Source organism: Rhipicephalus microplus, chromosome 1, assembly GCF_043290135.1.
Source record: "Rhipicephalus microplus isolate Deutch F79 chromosome 1, USDA_Rmic, whole genome shotgun sequence".
NCBI lineage: Eukaryota > Metazoa > Arthropoda > Arachnida > Ixodida > Ixodidae > Rhipicephalus > Rhipicephalus microplus.
In genome coordinates this window covers 186,500,144-186,523,102 of record NC_134700.1, presented here as the reverse complement: position 1 = coordinate 186,523,102, position 22,959 = coordinate 186,500,144, and positions in this window count along the sequence as shown.

Sequence of the window (22,959 nt, the reverse complement as noted above, 5' to 3'; positions counted from 1 at the left end):
TGGACTGGCGTACGTACGGATGCATGAACGGACGCACAAACGTGCGCACGTACGGACGCACGGATGAAAGCACGGAGGAATTGATGACGCTTCTTCCCACTCATCATCATTGATTCCGTGGATACGCTGTGATTTTTATCATTTTTTGTTAGCGTGATTATTGTTGATGAATATAATTATTTTCTTCACCTTTTGATTCGTGAACGGACCTCCCAGCGAATAAAACGGAAGGTGAGAAAAGAGTCGTAAACAAAATATTGAGTTCCTGCGTACAAGAAAGAAACACGCAGGAAGAAATACGTATTGCTTCACGGCAGAATATATTGCTTTGAAGAAGCGGTGGCGATCATTCTTGGCTAATGCAGAAGGTCCTATAATAAATAAATAAATAAATAAATAAATAAATATATAATAATTGCCAACAGAGATACAAGCACACAAAAAAAACGGTTATTCTTCAGCCAGTTCTTTTCGTTTTTCTCTGCCGGTTACCTGGGAGGCCATCAAAATTCTGTTTAATCACGATCCTCTGAAACGGGTCCCTGTATGAGGTAATGCCTTCGTTCTGCTGGCGAGAAGAAACTACCCAATAAAATGACGGACCAGAAAAAAAGAAACATAAAGGACAGTACAGAAACGAATAACATGAGTTAATTCAGGCGCAGACATGAACTCACATATGGTATCGTTGTAACAGGCCATAATATTAAAAACCGAGCAAGTTGGGTTTCATGAATTATGGTCCTGTTAAATAGACTCAAAGTCCCAGCCCTACACTTCTTTTTCCACCTCGAATCTGTTTTTCGGCATCGGTATTTTCCTAATGTTTTTTTTTATGTTCTGAACTTTGGTTCATCACACTCTTGCGGCTTGTTGTGCGCAAATGAATGGAGTGCGCAAACGAATCACGGTGTAGCACGACCCCCCGACACTGCGAGCCTTCTTATCCTAGTCCATAATCGCTGCCACGAATAAAGACTCACAGAGCCGGCGCACAACGAGCGGCAATGAACTTCATCATCCACACGTTATTTCCAAAAAGAAGGCCTACAAGTCAGCGCTGATTTGACTCAAAGGCATTAGGAAGGTCCTTTCAGGCAAATTCTGGTGTCAGCGTTGGCGTCGTTGGCTATCCTTCCTACCTTTTTACTGCAGCTGGTTTGAAAGCCAGGGATTAATTGTAGTCAGACGCTTTGACATCGTTGGGATTATTTGCAAAATGTCCCACTTCTGTCACATGTGGTGTACAATCAGCTTAATTTCTCGATTAGTAGAGCTCTGGTTGTAGTATTACCGTTTTGAACCACCGAAACATTGATCTTTCACACTAAATAAAATTATTATGTGCCTTTATTATGTGTCGCTTTAACTGTGCACTGTACTGTACAGTTGTTCTTTAAATAAGGGTGAGAGTTGTACGTAAGAAAATCCCGATAATATTAATACGGACGTCGTAGTGGAGGGCTGCCGAAACGCCCGACCATACGGTGTTAGTTAACGTGACCTTCAAATAATCGGCGGTGTATCTGCGTGATTCACTGCAAATGTCATCGAACGATGCATAGTTGTCTGTTTGGAGAGAGAGAGAATATAACGTTTATTTATTGTTTTGCGCTAGATCGGTGAATGAGATCCGGAGAGATAGAATAAAACATTTATTTGCGACCGAGGAAGGAATGTCGGTGAGTGGGATCCTTAGTCCGGGATCCCATTGGCACGGGCCGCTGTCCTCGCTCGTCTCACGAGGGCCTCTCGGGTCTTTGGATGCGAGCTTGAGAGAGCTGACTCCCACCATACAGTGTTGTGCTGTGCTCTGGGTTGTAGAGGTGGATTGTGTGGGCATTCCCTTACCATGTGGTGCAGGGTGGCTGTTTTAGTGACGCAGAACCTGCACTGTGGTGCGCATGTATCGGGATCTATCTAGGTCAATATGTATGGATTGGGGTAAGACAAGGTTTGCAGGTGACGCCACGTTACCTGAGATTCTTTACTGAGCTTTGGTCCTGGCGGCGGAAGTTTTCGTCTTTCGAGTCTTTGATGTTCTAGAATATCTGTCCATTTTAGGAGCGAGTCCATATGCCTAGTCGAGGGTCGGTGCGATATGCCGGGGTCGGAAGTCCGGAAGAGTAATTCTCGGGCCGAGGCATGAGTGAGCTCATCGCCTCTAACTCCGCAGTGGCCGGGTATCCATATCAGCTGTTTCCATTCGCCCTCTGAGCGTGAGGACGAGAGCTGTGTATAATAAGTCGAAGTGCAATGGGGCCAATGTAGCCTTTACAAAATTTCGGTAGGCTGCTTTTGAATCTGTTAGAACGAAGGTGGACCTTGGGTTTCATAGGGCGAAGGCGATTTCTGCTTCTTCCATAGTAGTTGTGTCTGTGTCCTGGGCTGATATACAATCAACCTGTTTTTCACCATGAATGACGCTTGCTGTATATTTGCTGTTCACTGGTCCAGCTGCATCGAAAAAGAAGGCGCTCTCAGTATCTGAGTAGTTGTCGTGAACTTTTGCTCGTGCCCGACTTTGATGTTCGTGGAACAGAGGATACATGTTGCGTGGTAGTGGTTTGATGATGAAGTGCTGCCTCCATTCATGTGGGATACGTTGTTTTCCCCTTCTCTCAACGGGAGTGGCTGCATGAGACATATGCGCCTTCTAGCAGTAATCTTGCAAAGCAAAAGCATCTGTAGAATGCGGAGCCATGGGTAGGTGGCAGCACCGTATTGTCTTAGCAAAACGTAGGAAACACACACCTTTTCGTGCATAGCATCGCATTGTCAGGGCAGGTTAATAAACACTACAATCTTTAAAATTGCATATCTATGCATTTTCTAGTGAACGCAGACACCAGATAAAGAAGGGTGCGCATTGAGGCATTGTTTGAACTTGAGATTGGTAGCTGAAAAGTTTCGATCGACAAACAGACAGACCAAAATTTTTACGTTGAAGTATTTCCATAAAGACTATCGTCTTTAATATAAGTGCAAGAGCCTTTAGCCTTTTGTCCCCTTAATATTCGGCTGTCGCGACCAGATCTAAATCTCACATCCTTCGCGTGAGCGCTCTACCCTCTTAACCACTACACCACCAGGGGCGGATTGCAGGCCAAGTTCAATTTGTGCTCAATAGTTCACTGCACGAATATCAGCTATTGCCAGCTGCTCAAGCACAAAGGACAGTCTGTATGGGTCTCGGTAGTCCCGCAAAACCCATGCCCAACAACACGGAAATGAGACCTAGTCAATACTTGTACATGTTTTTCTGGTGAAAATAGCGCTATAAAATGAACACGAACAAGAAGAGGAAAGACCGTGAAGCATTTTTCTTTCACCCTATAGACTAGAGGCTCTTGGACTTGTCATGCTTGCCACGTGCCGGCTGACCGGGCTGGACGCGTTCTACAATGTGTCCAATTTATTTTTTGAACCTCCTTTTGTGCGGCGTGTAGTGATGCGGCAAGCGAGAAAAAAGAAAAGAAAAACCCACCCAGCAGTATTCAATTTAAAGGTCCGGAACCTAATTGATCTCTCGCTTCTTCCGGCATCGCACCCGTAGGCGCGAAACCCACTTGCGCGTCCTGTTTGGCATGCAAGTGAAAGAGCATGCCTGGAGGAATACTTCCTCTAGATAAAAAGAGTGCAGCTCCCTCTAACCTCCATCCGGACTCCTTCTATGTCTGAGTTTATGTAGCCGCTTAAAAACATGACATACAAGGTATAATAATACATTCGTTGAAACTAGTACTTTGAATAGCACTGATAGTTGGGCGAGTTCGTGTTGATTCATAACTATGATCCATGCAGTACTTTAAAGTTTCATTCATTTAATAGCCCGCGGGACCACGCTGGCTGCGTATTATTACCACTTTCTAGCTTCTTTGCAACTGCTGTTTTTACCTCCAGCTCGAACCGGCCACATGCTTTTATATGCTGCACGCTTTTAGTAAAACAGAAAGTAGCTTACCTGTTTTTTCTCCTATCTGCTTGCTTAGACACCAGCCTTCCGATACTTTCTGCGCCGCATACAGATAACGACGGTGTAAGTAGAGGAATATCAACGTAAGCAAGGCGTGCGATCCAAATAGAGCTCGGGTAGAAGGAACATACACAAACATGAACAGCGACCATCCAAGCTGGGAGTTCAGCTCGATGTGGCTGGTGCGAGCGTGCACGTGGAACACCAGCATACGCTGCCTGAATACAGAGGACGCCTGATGCATTTCGTGCGAGAGATATGCCAGTATTCATGTTGGGCTACGTAACGGTGAGAGCGAAGCATTGGAAATAGAAAGTATGTACATCTGTAAGTACAAAAAAAAGATAGCTTGATCTCCTTTGCACGTTTCTCACTTTTATGGTGTCAGAGCAAGTGCTCGCTGACATTTTCTCTTTGGCACTGAGTTTGAAAAAGCTCATCTGAGTGACTATCTGCGTTTTCTATTACACAAGTATGCCTGGTGTATCACCGTGCTGCTTCAAAAATAATGATTGACTTTTTGCTGCAGTTCAGAAAACGCTTTCTTCCTTGCAGGAATTACAACTTACGTTTTACCTCGAAAGTCAAGCACGAGTGTGGGCCCTGCGTTGAACGTATAAAAACATTTTTTAGGGTTTAATGAACCTTCTCAAGAGAAGGCTACCACTTTATCATGGCAAATGTGTTTAGAACTCCACTGTTCCCCGCATTTACATGACATAGAAATGTTCCTCATTAGCGAACACATTTTGTTTTAGCCTTGGCCATGTCGTGTGGTGTACATGTCAATAAAAATTATGTAGCGTGCATGTGTCACCACGCATTTTATTGTTTATCGCGCTTACGTGCTGCCCTTATTTTTTATTTTACATTTGCACTAACAAACCTTACCATCGTAGTTTGGTGGTCCGATAGTATGAATACATTACTTGCAATCAGACAAAAACGAGGCTTTTTAGCAGCATTGATAATATTTCATATCTTCATATTTACTTCTCAGCTATGCCAGTTCTGTAAATCTAAATTGAATACATTATCAGTGTTCTGTGGTCATTTCTGGTTGTTGAACATGCATTAACTCTATATTTACCTTCCACAGGCTACATTCCGAGTTGAAGTGCACATGCTCAAGCAAAATAACAAGAAAAATACATATAAAAGCGAAAAACGTGGTCACGAAGTTTTCATCACGCGAACTGCGTCTCGAACCAACGCACTTCCAAATATAGAGAGCATTCATAATGTACCGCGTGTGAAAATTATGCGTCTAACAATCTCGCAATCATCGCTATACACCCCTGTAACCTTTTATGTATTATTAGTTTGTGTCTCACATCTGTACACTTTTCCCCAGAAAGTTGCTCGCATTTTGTATGCTTCATATGCTTTAAACTCACTCTGTCACGTACGGAAGTGACGTTCCCAACAAAAGCACTTGTTTTCAGTTCGATTTGCTCTAGCCGTATGCATCATCTCACGACGTCAGATGCTTTGGAACTTCGTGAACTTGGAGTCTCCCAGAAAGAGAAAAATGTTTATCGATACGGAAAAGCTGAGAGGTCAGCCTGAATTTATGTTCTCGCCTGCTACTCAGCGTTAGAAAAGGGAGGGGTGGAAAAGAAAGTAGAGAGAGAAGATGTTAATGAGGATAAGTAAGATGGCATTAAAACTAGACTTCGAATGAATTATAGTGTCTTGTCAAGTTTTGTATCTTTTGAAAACTTTATCAGCACTTCCAGGATATCGCGCTGATGACTAAGTGATAGTCCCCAAGAGAACGTTTTCGGAAATTTCCTGCTTCAGCAGCTGCATTTCCGATGGAGGCGGAAATGTCGTAGGCCCGTGTGCTCAGATTTGGACGCATGTTAAAGAACCCCAGGTGGTCGAAATTTCCGAAGTCCTCCACTACGGCGTCTCTCATAATCATATGGTGGTTTTGGGACGTTAAACCCCACAAATCAATCAATCAATCAAATTTCCTGCTTGGTACGGTGGCCATCGAATTTCTTTGCGCGTTAGATCGTGGGCTATCAAATGCAGCTCTTCAGATATTTACGGTAATGAGCCACTAATGAACCATAAGTATCATAACTGTGAAATTCAAAGAAGTGTGCAAAGACATTTTAACGAACGGACAGACAGACAAAGAACTTGCTGGGTCCTGAGAAACGCTACTCTTTTAGAGAAACGTCGTGGGCCGCTTCTACGTAAGAACGGCGAGGCCTAGCCGCACCACCGCATCATGGGCTCTTTGAACAGCACGTAGTTCTGGTATTATCTCGGAACATCGTAAGGCAGAGTCCCAATCCGCTTCTGTGAGCCGACTTGGGCCCCGTAACGAGGAGCACTGCCAGAGCATATGTGCTCAGTCACTAACCTCACCACAATCAGGACCAGTAGAGTCAAAAGCTTCTGAGGAGACCATGCTGAGGAAAGATAGACTTGGATAGGACCTGGTCCGGAGCATTCAAAACGTGATGGCCTGAGGTCTAGACAACTTGCTGGGTGGAGGAGCAAATGGCAGCCTACTCATTTGGTAGGGTTTAGCCACTTCACTGAATGTAAATAAAGCGTCCCTGAACATCTCACTGCTAACCTGTGGACCTACGTCTTCCTCAGCGCGGAGGGGTAGTGCTTAAGCCCGGGAGTGAGCAGTGTCATTCATTTTTACTAGAGAGTCCAGCAGGGGTTCGAGATATGTAGGAAACTAGGTAATGGTATGTGGAGAAAGGGTCATAATTTGAAGTGGTTAATATACTTCAGCACAGACAGAACCAGAGGCGAAAGCCATTACCGCTGACCTTGAGTCGTTGAAAATTTGTGATCTACTGTCATCCAAAAGGGCAAGGGCTACACCAACTGTTCTACTCTTGAGGGAGTAGAGTTCCTAACTGACGCAGCATTCATAAAAGAGCCCATGTGATCGACGGAAATATCAGAAAACCTAGCTTAGCGACCGTACTGAGCGGCATCGACAAAACACGCTGAATGAAGATTGTTCCTCGTGCTCTTCAGAAGTGTGATGGCCCTAGCCCGGCGCATGCCTATGTTGTGCTGACGATGGACGTTTCGCGGAAACAGAGATACCTGGACGTCTGTAGGCTGTTTATCCGGCAGTTGAAGACGATGATTCTCTGCAAGTACCGGACTGAGACCTAGGATGGACAGAATCTTTTTACCAGCCAGCGTAGACGACAGTCGCATTAGCTGTGCAGTCTCTTGGGCTTGGACTAGATGATCCCCCTAGATGATCTAATCTTGGGTATTATGAACTCATAGCTGCATAAGCCGATTAGTGCTTGTCCACACATGGATGCCAAACACTCTCTGCATGCTTTTTCTGATCAGAGTTTGCAGCTTATTCTTTTCGAGTTCATACCAAGAGTGCATGGCAGCAACGTACGTTATACGACTTATGAGGAATACATGAAAGAGCCTCAGTAGATTTTCCTCTCTAACTACCCCCCTCCTTTGTTCGAAAGCCTATTATTTAACCTGATTATGTTCTCAGTCTTGATTGAAATTATAGAGATGGTTTGTCCGCTGTAACCGTGTGACTTTATAATCATGCCCAGCACTAAAATAGCGTCCAATTTCGGAATGGGGGCGCCACTTTCGGTGTTAAGTGCAATGTCCACCTCTGATAAAGGCTTCCAGCTTTTTGGCTTGGCCCCTTTTCTACTGGGCCTGTACAAAAGCAGCTAAGATATACTCGAGGAGCACCTCAGCCCTGTGCCAGCAAGAAAGAGCTTCTACTGATCTACGGCTTCCTGGAATGCAGTCTCGACTTGCCCTTCGCTACCTCCGGAACACCAGGTGGTAATGTCGTCAGCGTAAAGCGTATGGCTGATACCCTTCATTTTAGAGAGCAGTGTGGACAACTGTCACATACTGATGCTGAAGAGAAGCTGGGATACCACCACTCCTTGCGGCGTGCCTCTAGGGCCCAGTGCTATGGGACAGGACTTGAGGTCCCCGATATTGAGCGTGGCCTTCCTGGATTCTATAAAGGAGGAGGTGTATCTGTGGAAGGCTTCGTCCACTCCAAGATCTGAAATGGAATTTAAGATGTGTGCGTGAGAGATGTTGTCAAACGCTTTTTTTCAAGTCAAGACCCAGGATGCTTCTTACGTCCTTTGTGTTCACGTCTATATATTTGATGTTTGAGTAGCTTCATTGAGTCTTGTGTGGACAAAGACGGACGAAACCCAACAATGTTGTAAAGGAAAAGACCTTCCTCGATGTACTTAAAGACACGGTTGCGAATGACGTGCTCCGCCACCTTGCCGACACAGGACGTTAGCGATATGGGCCTAAGATTGGCTAAACCTGGAGGTCGGCCCGGCTTGAGAATAAAGACAACCGACGCTATTTTCGAAGAGTCTTGGACGGAACCATCTCTTCATATGGGATTGATCCCGTCGGTAAGAAAATTGATGGATTTGTCTTCCAGGTTCCTGAGGGCTCTGTTAGAGATGTCATCCGGCCCCGGAGCCGATCGTCTATTGAGGTTTTGAAGAACTTCCAAAACATCGCTGGTGGTAAATGCTCTCCGAGCTCATTGCAAGGGGGTCCAGTGTAAGACGGATAGTCTGAAGAGCTCGATAAACCTATAGGTAAATATCTGTGAGCCAAACCATCCAGTATAGCGTCTTCAGAATCAGACTGCCTGGCGGCATGTATGAGTTTAGCAATGGCTTGCCTTTGATTACTTTTGAAATTCGGCTCGTTTAAAAGGTGCTTTAGCAAATTCTGTTTCGCTTCTATTTTCATTTGGTCATCAAAGAATTGCACACTTCATTCCACTGCTCCCTAGAGAGGGTTTGGCAGTGTTTTTCGATGGTTTGGTTCCGCAATTTTCTTGCAGAGCCGACGCTTGAGCCTATGTCTTTTCTACCTATTGAGTAATGATTTCGTGGCCTCTAGGAGGTGTGCAAGGCGGCTGTCGATCCTATTCGTTTCCAAATCCTTGTGTGTCTTTTTTGTCGCCTCACTAACGTCTCCCTTGAGCTGTTTGGCTTATTGATCCAGGCTGGTGTTTGAGTATTCAGCTTGCGCGCGTTCCTTTCCAATATGCTGGAAGTAATCCCAATTTGTGAACCTAAACTCTCTTACGGGCTTGCCCTTTAGACTGATATGGATAGCTAAGACATTATGGTCACTACCCAGATACACGTGCAAGGTGTGCTAAATAGCACATTCAACATTTTAAACAAAGGTAAGATCCGGCGTGGTGTCCCTCGTACAGGAGTTACCCATCCTGGTCGGAAATGCTGGGTGCGTGGCCAGGGCGAGGTTCAAGTTCGCCGCTGCTTGCCACAAATCCTCACCTTTACGGAATGACCCCAGATAACCCCAACCCTGATAAGGAGCGTTGAAATCACCCACCACCACAAGTGGGGAGATAACGGCCCTGGAAGCAGCCCTACTCAAGAGCACCACAAACCTTTGTCTCGAATCATTTGGCAAACTATAAATATAAAGAATGAAAAAACTACTCCTGAAACGACCACCCGGAATAATTTCGACTAATGATTGTTCCACCTTACTAGTGTCCATAGAAAGATCGTGCAAAGTGTACGTGTATCCTTTAGATACGAGCGTGAAAATGCCCCTTCGTCCGTCTTCATAAACAGCGTGAGATTTGTAACCCAGCAAAATGGCAGAACACGAAAGCGTCTCTTGAAGCAAAATGACGTGCGGCTTTTCAGAGTGAGAACGAATGAACTGCTGCAGAACCTCCTTTTTGAGGGCAAACCCCCAGCAGTTCCACTGTCAAAATCCTGAACTCTTTAGTCAGACGCACTATGGTTAGGTTCCAAAGATATGTGCCAGCGTTTGAGCGCATTGACCTTAGTGTCGACCGCAAAGAAGTCAGCGTGAAACGTATTGACCTTAGCATCAAGTGCGCTGAACTTGTCCACCAAGGTATCGACCTTAACATCGACCAATGCGAATGTTTGGCTAAGTGACTGGAACATTTCTCTGATCTCCGTTTTGAAAACTATGCAGTTCCTCATCAAGTGCAGGCCTCGTCAAAGCCCTCTTTTTGGCTGGACGAGCAGTACACAGCACTTTCATGGGCGTTTCGACGGGCGTCTCCGCGGGTTTTTCCACAGGCGTTTCCATGGTCGTTTCTATATGTGTTTCCACAGGTGTTTTCATTGGCGTTTCGTCGAGACGAGCGTTTCGAGTATAGTGACCTGATGATATTGTAGAGCCTCACTCTTAGTGTTATTGGCATTTTTAAGTGAGACGATCTCTATGTTAATTTGCGCAATCACCTCTTTTAGTGCAGTGCTCTCCCTTTCCAGCTGAATTATTCTGTCATTGTTCTGGAGACGCGGCTGGAGTGAGACGCTGCGCGGACGTGCTTCGAATGAGCTCAAGCCAGGTGACCGACTATCGGCGGACGCGCTTTGTTCTGGACTTGCTGTCAGTGGGCTCGTCTGCAGGAGGTTACCCTGTACCTACGGACGCCACTCGTATAGGCAAGGTTGTCCCCGTTTTTGGAGCCTTCGAGATTTTACTATCAAGCCCGCGGTGGCAAGGCTGGGCCGGCGACGCGGCCTAGGCCAAGCCTGGGCCGTTTCGCCAGGCGTCTGGCTTGCGCCTGGTGACTGTGGGCCTTGTTAGGCTAAATATGTAATACTACGTCGAATGGGAGACTATAACGCCCGAAGACTTTGAAGCGGGAGAGTGGGCTCCAGTGCTGAAGGCACAGGGCTTATTTAAGAAGACTCTGCATGGAGACAACGCCAAGAGTAAGCCTTGCGAGAAGCAGACCGGCAGCGACGGGCGCAAGAAGCGCTGAGCGCAGCGAGTCAAGCGGGGGAAAGCGCCGGTGTGGAAGAAATGCGGACCATTTCTCAAGATGCCAGCCACGGATTTCAAGGTTGTGTACAGGCCCAAGAACTGAGACCTGAGTGTCGTGACAGCGAGAGAACTCGCATGTGCACTGAGCGCCGCAGCGCGTCTAACGATTGTGATTGCTGCGGAAGAAGACATTGTGCGGGTTAATGGCACAAACAACACGTTGACGGTGAGCACACCATGTATAAATCACCGTGGGGCATATGCGACTGTGAAGACGCTCAAGCTGGGTGATCGTGACCTGCCGGTTTCGGCGTTCGTGGCGCCGTTGGAGAAATCCATTCGGGGAGTAATTTACAATGCTTATGATGGATGGCCAGAGGAAGAAGTTCGGGCGAGATTCCTGAAGACAAATGAAGGCATAGATATTCTGGACGCGAGACCTCTGGGAAAGTCAAAGGCGATTCAGATTACGTTCGGGGGAAAACGCATACCCCGGCAGGTTACTTACTAGAACTGTATGCTGTGATCCCGTATAGAAATTTAGTCGAGACCTGCTACAACTGCAGACGAGTTGGAAATTGAGCGGACGTTGGCTATTGTCCGAAGAGTAACCTATGCCACCGTTGCGGGAAGGACAATCCTGCCCCGCCAGAAGGAGAGCCACTCACATGCACGCCAGACTGCATCGTGTGCCATGGTGTGTATCATACAGGGAGCCGGAACTGCAAGTTTCGCCTGGCTCGCAAGCCACCGACAGGCTAGCAGCAGAGCATCGAAAGAGAGCGCGAAGCTGGCAATGATGTGCGGTCATCGAGGGGTAGAGAAGGCAAAAGCAAAAGCAGGGACCGGTCGAGTTCCTTCCCCCCATTTCCAGGGCGCAGGGGCGTCCAAGATGGCGGACGAGTATCCAGTCTCAACAGCTACGCACGCGACACCAACAAAAGGTGAGCTTGTCAGACATGGCCTCCCAGAACGAAACTGCTCGAGAGAGAGGGAGTTAGCAGCGCTTGTTCAGCGGCAGGGAGATTTGAATAAAAGAATGAAAAATAGATTTGCAGATATGGAACACACACTTAAAAAGGACCAACGACAAGGGACACAGGCACCAGCAGTGCAAGGCCTACAGGGAGCGACGCAAGAGGCGTCTGCTCACGTACAGGGGAGGGAAGCTGTGGAAGTGGAGAATCGGAGGACAGTAAAGAGACCACTGCCGGGGGATGAGGAAGCTAACGCAAAACGATTAGCCGAAACGTCACCAGTATGCATGCCACAGCCTGTTTACAAGGTCACTAGTCTTAAGTCGGATGTAACTACCCTTGCGGACAAAGTAGGCAAACAAGGGAAAAGACAGGAAAGCTGGAGGCTTGAGTCGAAAAAATCGAAGCCAGGTTAGACACAATACAGGAGCGTCTCAGCACTCTCCAGTGAATTTAGGGCTTCCCAAACCCAGGTGTTTCAGCAGCTTCATACTTTATTGGAGGCAAGACTGGCTCCCGTGAATGGCCAAGCGCCATTATTCAACCTGGTGCCTCATCATGGCGCCTCGCCAGCAAATTGAGGTCTGGCATTGGAACTGCAGGGGCTTTCGTCAAAAGCGGGGTAACCTGCAGTTGCACATACAAAATCTGGATAGTAAATCAGACATAATAGCCTTACAGGAGGCAAGTGGTTCCATAAAATTACCCGGATTTAAGGCATTTACCGCGCCAGGAATTGATTCAATGGGGGTATCACGTGTCTTCACAGCCACGCTAGTCCATCGCAACATTACTGCCATTCAGCATTCCGTAGATAGCAGCAGGGAAGACTGTGTCCTGCTGGAGATTTTGCCTAAACGAAAGTATGAGAAGAGTCTGTTTTTTACTTAATGTGTATAGTTCTCCAAGAGATAAAGGATTGGGCTTGCCACAACTCCTGGTTCAAACTCAACGGTTAGAAGCTCGCGCTCCGCTTATAGTGGTAGGAGATTTCAAAGCACCTCACCCGGAGTGGGGTTATATTTGAGCCAGCCCAAACGCCCATCGGCTTTGCAAGTTGCCCGGGATCTGCGATGGACGCTGTTAAACAATCCGCAAGATCACACGAGGATAGGCAACAGCATAAGCATGGACACCTCTCCAGACCTTATTTTTTTAGAGGTATCATTAATGCAAAGTGGATTAACACGGGACAAGCACAAGGAAGTGATTACTATATCCTTTCCACGATGTTTAGCGCTGCGAAGCATAAAGACAAATGGAAGGGGCATAGAATTACAGATTGGGACAGATTTAGGAAAAACAGAGCAGGCACTGTGAACGACAAAATTAAAGACCTGGACGCATCAGTATAGCCGCTCAAGGAGGATGTAAAGAAAACCACGGTAGAAGTGCCAGTCGAGCAGCAAGAGTTTACGGCGGACTATAGACTATTACACACGTGGGAAGCGCACGCGAGTCTCTTGAGAAGATGGAAGAAGCAAAACCATAATGGCGTCCTTCACAGAAGGACTGCCAAGTTAGAACATAAAATCGAAAATTATACAATTGAGTTGCAATCACGGCAGTGGTGCCAGACTTGTGATCGCATGAATGGACAGTTAGGGTGCAAAAAGACATAGCAGCTGTTGAGGCTTCTTTTGGATCCGGCAGCAAGCAAATCCGTGCAACGGGGATAAATGACTCTAATAATACATCAATATGAAGACACAATTGGAGAGTTTATCCAGGAACTCCGGAATCGGTACATAACTGATGGAGTAGACTGTTGCTTACCACACTACTCGGTGGTAGAAAACTCGGAACTAAATGAAGAGTTTACAATTGCGGAGGTGGAGCTTGCCATGGGGCGGCTGCGTACTACATCTGCCACAGGTCCGGATGGGGTTACTAATAAAATGCTGAGAAACCTTGACTTCAAATCGGTTGGGGCGATCACAGACTTGGTAAATGAGTACTGGGTGGCCGGGGACATCCCAGCACAATGGAAGCATGCTAGGATTATATTTATTCCTAAGCTAGGCAAGAAACTCTGCTTGGAAAACCTGCGCCCCATATCGCTGATATCATGCGTGGGCAAATTGATGGAGCACGTGATTCTCAACATGCTTCAGAATTATGGAGAGGACAAGGCCATCTTTCCCCCAACTATAACAGGTTTGAGGGCCAATTTGTCCACACAGGATGTCATGATACAGTTGAAACATGATGTAATTGATCCCGCGCATGGCACAGGTGCAAAGCTGCATTTGGGCGTGACCTAAATAAAGCTTTCGACAATGTTTCGCATGAGGAACTATTGAATAACCTATCGAAAATATGCCCAGAGGCCAAGACATTTTGCTACATCAGATCAATCTTGGAGGGCCGAACCGCAAAAATTTCAATAGAAGATATGAAATCGGACTCCCTCGCGTTGGGAGGCAAAGGAGCGCCTCAGGGTTCAGTTTAATCGCCGTTCCTGTTTAACCTCGCGTTAATTAAAATACCGCCGAGTGTGGAGGAGATACTGGGACTCAAACACACATTTTATGCAGATGATACTACTCTATGGGTAACCAGGGGTAGTGACGCGCATCTGGAAGAGACACTACAACAGCCAGTTAAAATTGTCGAAGAGTTGGCAGGGGAGGCGGGACTTTCATGCTCTCAGCCCAAGTCCGAGCTCTTTGTGGTTCGGGAAAAACCGAGAGGGCTACATGCAAGGCACTATATTCCGCCACCGCCGTTAGAGGTAATAGTAGGAGGTATGCCGGTAGCTGAGGCTCAAACGATTAGAATTCTTGGCCTATATCTGCAAACTAACGGGAAGAATAGGGTTGCCTTGAAAAAACCTAAGACCACGGTTAAGCTACTGTCAGGCTAATCAGAAGAATCGCTAACCGCAACAGCGGGGTTAAAGAAAAAGAACTCTGTAAGCTGGTACAGGCGTTTGGGCTCAGCAGGATTACTTACGTGACACCTTATATGAACTTGGATACTGCAGAAAAAGGCAAGGTCGAAGCTATGACCCGCAAGCTTACAAGGCAGCGCTTGGGTTGCCTAAAGACGCGCCTACAGAAAGGTTGCTGAAACTAGAAGTGCACAACACCCTGGATGAATTATGGGAGGCGCATCTGGTGATGCAGCATGCTAGGCTCACGACAACCAAAGCGGGCCGGGTAATGTTGGAAAGGATTGGCATTTCAGCAGAGGCCACCAGTAGGGACACTGAAATTCCGGTGCGGCGAGAGTTACATAAAGCCCTGTACATAAAACCATTGCCCAAAAATATGGATCCGTTTCACCATACGCAGCGCAGGCAGGCAAGAGCCAGAGCTTTACACGTTGAGTGCGGCGAGTACAAAGCGGCAGTCTATACAGATGTCGCGGTAAATAAGGACCAAGACGCTTTTGTGATTTGGTGGTGGACAGGTGAGGACGCTTGGTAACCTCTGGATCAGTCAAAACCCGCTCTTCAGAAACTGCAGAAGACGCAGCAATAGCGCTAGCTATAACCAATTCGCAGTCGGACTTGATTCTCAGTGATTCAAAGACAGCCATCCGAAATCTGGCGAGAGGCAGAATATCGGCGACCACCGCATGATTTCTGCATGTGGACATGGGACGAAAAATTCGAGAAATAAAAATTATCTTGGTACCAGCACACTCTGGGAACCCTGGGAATCAGGCGGCTCACCTGAATGCCCGAGGTTTCATGAGCCGGTTAGGTGAGCCACCCGTTTCGGGGACGTCTGCGAGAGATGGGCTGGTGTCCTTTCACGACATAAGAAATCATTATAAACTTGAGCGGAGGTTTTATCCGCCCCCGCACAAGCGGTTGACTGAGGCGCAGGAATACGTCTGGAGAAAACTACAGACGCAATTTTTTCCCAATCCTTACGTGTTGGGTATCATATACCCGGAGGAGATAAAGCCGCAATGCAAATTGTGCCAGGCTGCATATAATCACATACTTTGGGAATGTAGCATAGTGCCACCGCGGGTGGATATTATGCGTGATCCCTCTCTTGAGCACTGGGAGGCCGTGTTGACCAGCTCAGACCCAGTCTTCCAGTTAAGGGTCATGGAGTGGGCCACACAGGTTGCCACAAACCTTGGGTTGATGGCCATCTAACATGGAATCATCCGCAGTTGCTTTCTGACGAAATAAAGTTTTACCATATAATTGTTCTGCTCTGGCAGAATGCCCCCCGTTACCTGTTTCTGGGATCCTTTGACCCGGTCAGACCACATGGTCGCTGTGGCAGCAGGCACCTGAATGCTGACGGCCGGGCACTGTGATCGGAAACAACTCCGCGACTGGGGCTGGCTTGTGAATACGGGACCACTCCTCTATCGGGAGCGCCCAATCGAACTCCTGGACTTGGACCTAGACTTGTTGGCCGGTTCAGACAGCTCATGAATCTGTGGGAAGTCCTTCTCAAAGTCGCGTCTCTCTCTTCTGAGCTGTCTAACTATGTAAGGTATCTCGAATCTTTGTGTATAAGCTCTGTCGACCGTTGAATGAGGCCCTCCACATAAGGCGCACTTCGGCGAGCAAATGTTCTGGTCGCCAGGGGAAGTCATTCTGCAACCTTGGCAGATAACATTTCCTGGAGTGGGGCACACGTAGGCTCTGTGGCCGAGTCTACCACAAGCATAGCATACGCCCGTCTGCCATCAATGGAGAGTGCACATGGCTATGCTGGGACCCAAATGACGCAATTTGGGACTGATGATTGATTGATGTGTGGGGTTTAACGTCCCAAAACTACCATACGACTATGAGAGACGCCATAGTGGAGGGATCTAGAAATTTTGACCTCCTTGGTTTCTTTTACGAGCACCCAAATCTGAGCACACAGGCCTACAAGCAATTTGGGACTCGAAGGCCTTCGAAAGGATAATGACTGTGGCAGAATTTTTATTTCGCCGCACCTCTAGAACAGGGGAATTCGTGGGCTGAATAAGAAGTCTTCTGAGCTCTTCGTCGTCAATTTCCATATCGATGTTTCTGATGATGCCCTTGCATGTGCTGTCGCGTTCAGCAATGTTTGATCTAACCTTGTACCCACCGTTAATAATGGTGATTGCCTCTAGACTTGCGTATGCCTTGGCGATGGCTTGCGAGGGTACTAATCACAACAATATTCTGCATAGCGTTAGGGTAAATTATGTCTTCTGTAATATCCGCAGAGGAGAGACGTGCCGCTGTCGTGAGGGCTTGAGAAATCTGGACGTTACTGGTCGTCTTAACGTCCAGGCTTTCCCGAGGCCTAAAAATGATTTGAAAATGCTCCCTTAGTAGATAAGGCAGCCTTGATGCGTTGGCGAGGCGTTTCTTCACGTTGGCGGGAGATTGGGTGCTACCGTTCTTGCCATATTGTGGGCCTTGAACTTTAGCGCCCGCCACGGATTCTTTAGTTGGTTTACGCTTAGAAAGGTCCATTTTCCATCCAAAAATTGGTATTCTTCGGGCGAAATGTCCTCTCTTTGCACAGTGACTCGCATAGCCATCTAGATAGCTCAAACGCGCAAAACCTAGTGTTAGGCTTAGCTAAACCTAACTTTAGGCCTAGCAAGCCATGACATGGTCGATCAATAAAGTCCTTCAAAAGGTGACAAAAGGTCCACCCACCATGACAAAATTGTTTACACATGGTTCTCAAGACTTGAGGTGTCGACTGGACTAAAGGGCATCAAACACATAGCTAACATTTAACAGAAAAATGGTGAACGAACAGGAGCCAATGTTTAGACGGCCGCATGAATCGGCTCTCCCTGGTGGTCGCCCATTCTAACGAACAAGAAAATTTTATTCTGAGAAGTCTTTAAATGTTCCTACCATAATAATTGTTCAATTTAGGTGTGTAGCACTTACGTCGTATAAATATTTTAATAAGATGATTGCAGTGTTCAAATGTTAAGGAAAATCTTGAAAAAATTTCATCCTTCTTTGGCTGTCATATATAGTAAAAACACGATGTTCAAACTCAGGAATTTTCCCAGAATAGCATCTTCAGAAAAACGCATTTTAAACGTACGAAAGACATCTCATCCATGTGGCAAAAATATGCTTTAAATATAATTTCTTCGATGCTAAGAGCTTTAGGATTATGGTTATCTTGAGCATTAGTGAACTCATCATGTGAAATAACATGGTATAGAGCTAGGTGACAACTTGTGCGGGACCTTGTACCATGGTTAGATTCTTTACAGCCGCAATGGGCTGTTTAAAAGCAACTTCGACCTACTGTCAGTTTAATTGCAACGTTTAATATATACGCCATGGAAGTATAGAAACAAAATTTGTGAAATAATGTAAAAATACAAAAATGATTATTTTAAAATAAGTCTTGCATTTTTCGAATATAACTTTTCCTAAATTTCAGTCTTATCAACTTGTGTGCGTTTAGAGATTAGTGATGGTTCTGTTATTTAGAAAGCAAATTCTCTGGGTGAATTTGACCTGATTTCTAATAAGGAAGAATTGGGAGATAAAGAGAAAGCAGAGATGTTGACGAGTTTCGAAAGACTAGTAGGCTATGATCTATTAGTGAAATGGATTGGGGATTTTCAATAAAATATGCTGGAATTTGTTCAAAAAAAAGTTCTAATAAATTTTCAAGAGGTTGACACCCTGCTCAAAACATTGCATTACAGTTATCGACCCGGCCACAAATTTATAACAAAATTATGTGTCGGAGGCATCCAGAGAGCGTGGTAAAAGACTTTTTAAGCTAAGTCTAGCCGAAACTTTATAGGAAGAAAGGAAAATAGAGGGAAAAGAAAGGCAAGGTGGTTAACCAGCCTATAGGCAGCCGGTTTGCTACCCTGCGCATGGGGGAGGGATGGGGGAGATGAAAGAGAGCAGAGAGGGAAGGCAGAAACAGCACATTTGGCAGCACATGAACGCACACTCATTCATAGTCCAGTCTTGTCTTTCGCGGTGTGTGACATTGCTGTTACAGTCGCTTGTTCAAGTCGGTGTCGCGTAGGAATTTCAACAGAGCTTTCGTCGCCTTCTGTTGCAGTGTGTTCTCTCGGGCACTTGACAGAATAGTGTCCACAGACATTTGGCTGTTGTCGATGCGCGCAAAAGCAGACGCCATTGACTGTCTCTGGATTTCATACAATGGACAGTCACACAGGATGTGGTGTAGCGTCTCTTTGCAATGACAGGCATCGCAGAGAGCGTTGTCGGCCATTCCTATGACAAAGGAGTAAGATTTTGTAAATGCCACCCCTAGCCATACGCGATGAAGTAGGGTGGCTTCTCTTCGGTCGAGTCCAGTGGGCATGCGGAGATCCATCAAATAGGACAGGTGGTGTTGACGATTCGTATCGATGCTTGGTGGGCACCATAGTGAAAACGTGATTTGACGCGCAAGTCGTCGAAGATTACTGGCAGCAGCAGTCCTCGAAAGTGGTATGGCTTCTTTTCGTGTTCCTAAGGGCTGCCCACGCGGCAGTATCGGCATGTTCGTTCCCTATGATGCCGCAATGACTTGGCAGCCATTGAAGCGTCACACGATGCCCTTTCTCGAGTAAAGTGTGGAGAAGGCATCGAATTTCGAAAACAAGCTGTTCGAACGGGCCGCGACGCAGTGCTGAGAGCACAGATTGTAGGGCAACCCTTGAGTCGCTGAAAATCGACCATTGTTGCGGTGGTTCCCGATTGACCACACAAAGTGCAGCGCGCAAAGCAGCTAGTTCCGCTGCTGTAGATGCCATAGAGTGGTCAGTCCTAAAGCTGATGGTAACACCTCTTGCTGGGATAACTACTGCCCCTGACGAACACTGGTGGTTCGTGGAACCATCGGTGTATACATGTATGCTGTCTGAATATTTCTCGTGCAAAAGAAGAAGAGACAGTTGCTTCAGCACGGGCGACGAAAACTCAGATTTTCTCCAGATCCCTGGTACACTAAGATGCACTGTAGGTCGAATAAGACACCAAGGTGGTATGGATAGTTTAGATGCATGAGTGAAGCCCGAGGGAAGTTTATCCTTGTATTTCACGATAATTTTGGCGAACGATGCTTGGCGCCTCTCTGAAGGCAACAGTGCAAGGTGATGGCCGGAGGCGCGTGCGAAATGTCGGATGTGCGTTCTCAGGACTTCTACAACAATGTGAGTTTGTATCGGATAGTCACCAGCAATTGCAATTGTTGCTTCTGTTGACGTACATCTGGGCAGACCGAGGCACACTCTCAGCGCTTGGGCTTGTACTGCCTGTAAAACACGAACATTGGCCTTGCAGGTATTGCTAAGCACAGGCAAGTTATATCTGAGGAAACCGAGAAACAGGGCCCTGTAGAGCTCCATCATTGCGTCTACTGACATCCCCCACGTCTTTCCTGCCAGGAACTTGAACAGTTGAGAAACAGCGGTCAGGCGCTTCTTCATATAGGTCACATGCGGACTCCAACAGAGGTCCCTATCAATAATGATGCCCAGAAACCGGTGGGTTTTGGCGTAAGAAATCGGTCGCCCGCAGATTGAGATGACATAAGGGGTCATTGCTTTGCGAGTGAAAGCCACCAGCGCGCATTTTTCTGGTGATATGCTGAGACCTTGTTTGAACAAGTAGTTGGCAATTATAGTTGCTGCTTTTTGAAGCCGGGAACGTATCTGAGGACGTGTGACTGCCAATGTCCAGACACAGATGTCGTCTGCGTATATTGATATTTTAATGGTGCTTGGCAAGTATTCAGCAAGGCCAATTAGTGCAAGATTGAATAGCGTCGGGCTAAAAACTCCGCCTTGAGGAACACCCATGAAAGTATAGCGTCGCGTAGTTGGGCCACCTTCTGTTAACACAAAGAATGATCTTGCAGCCAGGTAACTCGAAATCCACCGAAAGATTCGACCACCAAGGCCAACCACCGCAAGAGCACCCAAAATGGCTTCATGTAGTACATCATCATAAGCGCCTTTCACATCTAGAAACAAAGCTGCAGATAGTCGCTTACGGGATCTTTCGTGCTGAACGTACGAAACTAGATCAACGACATTGTCAATAGAAGAGCGGTCGCGTCGGAAACCAGCCATTGAATTCGGATAAATCTTGTAGTGTTCAAGATACCACTCCAGGCGGCCTAGTATCATCCGTTCCATTATCTTCCCTACGCAGCTGGCCAGTGCTATTGGGCGGTATGAGGTTAGTTCGAGTGGGGATTTGCCCTGCTTCAAGATGGGTAACAAGCGGCTTACTTTCCAGTCATCAGGATTATTCCCATCCTGCCACGAGATGTTGTAGAGGCTCAACAGTTCTCTCCTTGCACATTCCCCAAGGTTGCACAAGGCTCGGTACGGAATACCATCTGGGCCCGGATAAGTTGAACGCCTGCAAAGAGCTAGTGCCACCTCGAGCTCCTCCATTGTAAAAAGGTGGTCCATGTGGTAATCACGGGAACGGGGGACGTCACCTCTCACTGGAGAATCTGGACGAGTGGCTTGGTTGGCGATCTGCGCACAGAAATCTTCTGCGACATCGATGTCTGGCCTCCTTTGAAATAGCGCGAGCGCTTTGAATGGAAAGCGCTGTTCCGTAGGGTGACGCAGACCTTGCACCATTTTCCAAATGTGTGAGAGTGGCTTGCGAGGGCCTAGTGACTGGCAAAACGTTGTCCAGCGTTCCGACGCTAATCTATCCATGCGACGCCGAATCTTCTTTAGCATCCCCCTGGCTTCCCTAAGATCGTGAACTGAACTTTATAGGCTGTCTTCTAAGGCTAGGGGCTACAAAATTAATTTACTGGGCATTCTTTTAATTCCAGCAGTTTTCGTTTCAAAGCTTTTGTAACCACTTTGTAAAAAAAAAGTATGTTCATGTTTCAGCGCCTACTGCAAACGGTCGTGAACCGAAGTGGTTTCGTGAACTTTAGAGATAATGGCACTGTACTTACTGACAATAAGTGAAACGGTCAGAAATTGGCTGTAAAAAGCAAATCGGCTCCGTGTTTAGGCTGGTATATTCCTGCATCGTAAGAAATTTAGATTCGTTTTATCTACGATTAAATTATGTTTCTTGTTGATAAAATCGCCTTATCGGTGTGCTGAACAAAAGTTCATAATTTAGGTCGTGATAAAGCGCTTCAGAATGAAGCTTGCAATCTAAGACGATAAAGTTCACTTCTAATTGCGTTATCTCTTATCATAATAATTCTGCTAATGCGGCATGAATTACTGCCATAAGCGTAGAATCTCGCTTAACTTGGTTGATTCACTTAAAGACAAAAAAATAGCGTGGGGGCCAGCCAATTCGTTCCGGAGGTTTGGCATGAAAAAATTCGCTTTAATTACAGTCGACTAAAGACAATGAAAGCAAACGAAATCAGTCAGCAGGACAGCTCGAAAACATTCTCAGTCATTGAGAATGAGGCGTCTATGAAATTCCGCCATATATATTGTCATCCGCTACAGTTAAACTGGCTGCTTCGTGTTAGCGACAAGTATCACCGACAACAAGGATGGCGTTTTTTTCTTACCAGTAATGCGTTCCAAAGTGGCTCAGTAAACTATTTATATTGACAGCTTTTTTCTCTTGACGTGCTTGTCATATTGCAGGCGTTTGGCCAGCGGCCAGACGCGGAGGCCCCACGGGTTTTTCGCGAATAGGTTGCATCTCCAGGACGTCCTAGCACGCTAGAGTATCGCTTTAATTCTCCTACCTCTTCCTCCTTTATGCTTAATCAACAAGTAAGTTGTTTCACTCACTCACTAGCTTGACGTGAAGCTTGGCAGCTTCAAAACACACGCGTTATCTTATTCAGCTATATTTGCTGGTTATCCTCGACTGCCGAAGCAGCTCGTTGACAAAAAAAAACATAGCTATAGGCAGTAAAACTTGATTGATATGTGGAGTTTAACGTCACAAAACCACTATATGATTATGAGAGACGCCGTAGTGGAGGGCTCCGGAAATTTCGACCACCTGGGGTTCTTGTGCCTAAAAATGAAAGCAGTGCAACTTTCCTAAACCTAGGCTTAGTGAGCACTCAATGCTCGTTGAACGGAACAGGTTCTCTTCGCACACTCTGACGAACTTGTAATCGACGTGAACTTCGAGCATCTCGCTCGGCACCGACGCGTCAACTATTTCTTTCGTTGTTTTCAGCCCTTTCCTCGCTATCGGCAGCGCAGCCGTACAACCATTCGCCGATATCGGTGGTGTAATCAGAAAACAACCATGCGCAAATAGCT